A 4,313-nucleotide genomic window follows, 5' to 3' on the forward strand; every position below is an offset into this window, starting at 1 on the left:
CCAGCCTGAAGCCGCGAGCCAGCATGCCCAGCACCCCCAGGTCCCTCATCCCGGGCTGACCGGGGCACGACGCGCTCCACGGCACCCACCGCCCGGCATCTACTGCCCTGCCAGCTGGCGTGTTCTCGGCACGGCCGCTGCGGAGTGGGCAAAGTCGCCGATTCCCGCCCTCCGGCCCAAGCCCCGCGCAGTAGGCACCTCTCCTTGGGGGCAACGCAACGTGGCCACGAGCCAGGCCCCTGCCACCGTTCCCCATGCCCAGGAGAGCAGGCGCCCCCACACTGGTGCCAGATGGGATCACAGTGCAAGGGCCCGGGGCACCGGACAGGGGAAGAAATGTTCTGCAACCCGTAGTCCTTTAAGAGCCGTCCGTGGTGCCCATGTTAGGGCGGCGTGTCCCAATGTCCCTGTCCACCGCCGGCTGTAGCCGATATTTGGGGACCGCAAAGGTGGGCAGGCGGGCCAGCCATACCGGCTCTGTCCAGAGGGGCGCTGCAGGCCTTCGTGCCAGCGCCACAGAAACTCCGTGGCCCCAAAGGCCCGCGGGCAGCTCACCAGGTGGCTGGGGACGCCCCCAGGCCTGGAGAAGCCACCTGGAGCGTGTCATCAGAATGAATGTGCAACAGAGGGTGCCCCTCCACGGAGGGCCGGCCGCCCAGTGAAAGCACGCACGAGGGCACCAGGAGCCGGGTCCCCAGTGAATGAGAAACAGCCCCTGACCTAACACACAGCCCCTGCCATCTGGAGGGGGGACAGCCACCAGATGACGCTTTCAATTTTCCTTTTAATTTCCTAGCAGTGCTGGTGACAGATGACCCTCTTCCCCCACATGTGGGGCTCCCCAAGGCTGAGCTCAAGTATGACCCACCTTTTGTGTCCCTGGAGCCCGCCATGGGGTCGGCCACAAAGCAGGCCCCTAATAAACACTGTTTGAATCAGTACAAGAATTTGAGGGGCACAGGGGAGGAAGTAATTAAGGAGAAGGGGGAAGGGTGGTCTTGAATGATGAATAGACATTTACCAGAGAGACAAAGAACATTCCAGCCGGAGGGGCGGGGACGGAATCGCCAAGCAGAGGCTCAGGGCCGCACAGCTGGGGAGAGCAGTCCTGGGAGCCCAGGCACCACAGGCGAGAAATTAGGCTAGAAGGAGCATCCATTGCACCGAACTTGGAATTCGTCCTAAAGAAAACGAGAAGCCACAGATGGATCCAAACCCGGCATGGCCTTAATTGGTTACTTAATAAAATTTAAACGAGTCCCTTTACAAGTCAAGGATTACCTATTATAACTAACCACCACCACCTTTCAAAGACTAAATTAACTACTTTGCAAAGTGTAAATATGTCTTTAAGAGTAAAGGCTTTCCTATTTTAATGACAACAGTAACAACAGCCTTGGTGTTATGTATTTTTCATCTGTATCACCAAGGGAACCTCTGAGTCCTACAGACAGGTCCACACTTTCATTCTCACCAGGCCAGAAGCACCAGTGTCCGAGATCAAGGCAAGTTCTCTTGAATGGGCTGAGTACCCCACAAAGGGCACTATTCTGCAGGCCATGGCGCATGTCAGTCCATGCAGAGCCAGTGGGTAGACTGCAGGAGGAATCCCAGGCCCTGGGGAAGGGGGAGAGCCAGGAGAGCTCTGGAAGTCATCAGAATTTCAGGTCTGGTATGCAGGAGAAACCCTTCCTCGGACAGACGGTGTGCTTAGGAGAGACTTCTCAGAGGAGGGACTGAGGTTGAGAGGGGCATGGAATCCAGAACATGGCGAGATGGAGCAGGCATTTGGAAAAACCTCCCGCACGGGGGAAAGGAGTCGGGCAGACCCAGAGGTCAGCCGGCAGAGACCAACATGGCCAGAACTGGGAAGCTGCTGTTGGAAGCTGAGAGAGGAGACACTGACCAGGTGCCTCAGAACCAAGACATTAATGCAACTCTTTTTTTCTTTTTTGAGTCAGAGTCTCGCTCTGTTGACCAGGCTGGAGTGCTGTGGCACACTCATGGCCACCCCAGGCTCGACCTGCTGGGGTTAGGCAATTCCACCTCAGCTTTCCAAGTAGCCTGAACTATAGGCACACACCACCACACCCGGCTAATTTTTTGATTTATTGTAGAGACAAGGTCTCGCCATGTTGCCCAGGCTGGTCTGAAATCTATGGGCTCAGGTAATCCTCTCACCTCTGCCTCCCAAAGTGCTGGGATTATAGGCGTGAGCCACCGTGCCCTGCTTTAATGCAGCTTCTAGAGAGGACCATTTCCTTCTAGAGGGGAGACCCTGCCTCTAGGGTCTAGGTCTACAACACTCCAGCCCCCAGCAGACACACAGCCAAACATCCATTCAAAGGCACCTCTGCCTGCTCTCAGCCACCCTTGGGTTCCTGCATCAGATGTGATCCCCAAGGGTCCCCATGCAGCAGGGCTCCCTCCACCAGCAGTGCTGGCCATTCTCCAACTGCAGCACAGCTCCCCACCCTCGAAGGCTTCAGTTTTTGCGAAGCATTGTGTAGAAAGCTCTGCATTTGTGACCTCGCTGGTGCACACAGCAGCCTGGGGTCAGCAGGGCTGGCACCATGGGTTCTCTAATCAACTATTTCTAGCCCTAGTTGAGGAACCGTAACATGACAAATACAGGCTATTTATAGAGAGAGGAGGACAGAACTGGGGCTGCTGTGTTCAAGAACCATCATCATAGGCTCAGGTAAAAACTAAATGAGCTCAGAACAGGAGAAACGTGGCTTTAGTTCACAAGCCCAGCGAGCCAGTGTGACCGTGGACTATAGAGAGGCACCCAGAACCAGCTCATCCTGCTCAGTCTGCTGGGTAGACCTCACAGAACGTGGTTTATTCTGTCTGCAGAGCAGATGTGCCCACACATGGACAAGCAGGAACGTGTGCAGAGAAGATGAGCTCAGTGAACCGCAGCCCGGTAACGAGGCACAGCAGCTCCTTCCTTGAGTCCAGGCCTTCCCCCACCATCTCCCTCATCCTCACAGTCGCCTGGCCGTCCAACTGTTTCCCAGAGCGTGGGGTGTTGGTGTGTGTGGGGCTGGGAGCTGCAAGCAGACGTGCCTGGCTCCAGCCGGCCTTCTTTCCACTACCCCATCCGGCCTCCCTGTCTGGAAGAACGAGGCGACTTTTGCTTGAAGAAAGGAAGCCTTGTGGAGTACGTGGAGGAAGGAAACGTGCCCGCGGTCCTCAAATATTTGTGGAAGCAGCAGCGAACATTTTCTTCCGTGCAGCTCCAAGAAGCGCACGTTGTAGGGAAACAGATGTCGGTTCAACGTAAATAATTTTCTAGAGGGGCTGTCTAGAGAGACTACCCCAGCCATCTGGGAACGTGACAAGCTCCCTGTCACTGGGCTCTGGGTAGCCCTGTGGCAGGTACACCAGCTCTGGGTATACAACTGCATGAATGACCTTCAAGGCCTTTCCCCATTGACAGAAACGAAGGCTCAAAGATGTATTAGGACTTGACCAAGGTGAACCCTCTACCGAGGGGACAGGTCGACAACGTCCCTCGGAGTGTCCCTCAGCTCAGCACTCTGTACAACAGGCTGCTTCACGCTGAGGGCAAAGTGAAAAAAATGATCAACACTGTCACATCAACCACTCTCTCAACCCGTTACCCAGCACAACCCTGAAGTCATGGGTGTCTTCCTCTCACATGGAGCTCATTTTAGGGTCAAAAAGCCCTAAAAGCAGAGGAGGGAGGCAGCAGGCTGAGTAAGCCTTACCAAGATCAGAGGAGCATGACGGGTAGGGGCGTCTCCAGGTCACAGCCTGAGCAGCACCCCTCAAGCTCCTCTCCACACCCTCTTCAGGGCCCACCCCCCCCCAATCTGGCCCTGCTGCACCTGCCTGCTGGCTGCACTGGCCCATGCTTGGAGGATGGCTAAACCACTCAAACGGCGGAAGGATTCCAGTTAAATCATCAAAACCTGCAGCCCTAATGCTTGTTACCCTCTCACCACCGTCCCCCAAGGAAGACAGCCAGCCACTTTCTTGCAGTCAAGACAATTTCCTGGCCACCTGGGGACCAAAGGGCCACAGCACCCTGACTCCTTCCCACTGGGGTGTTTTTGTCTCCTCCACTTTCCATCTTGGATGAGGCCTCCAGCCTACACAAGCCAGCCAGGGAGCAGGTGTTTCTGTTTCCCTGGACGGCCCTCATCACCCCACCCCGCCCTCCTCCCCTCCAGGACGCCCTCCCGCCCTCCAGAACCTCCATCCTCCTCCAGAGCCTCCTCCCCGCCCCCACGGCTGCCCTCCGGCCCTGACCATCCCAGGGCCTCCTCCACGCCGGGCCTCCT

The sequence above is a fragment of the Carlito syrichta genome, unplaced genomic scaffold (genome assembly GCF_000164805.1).
Source record: "Carlito syrichta isolate Samal-C Ts95f unplaced genomic scaffold, Tarsius_syrichta-2.0.1 Scaffold132850, whole genome shotgun sequence".
Lineage (NCBI taxonomy): Eukaryota > Metazoa > Chordata > Mammalia > Primates > Tarsiidae > Carlito > Carlito syrichta.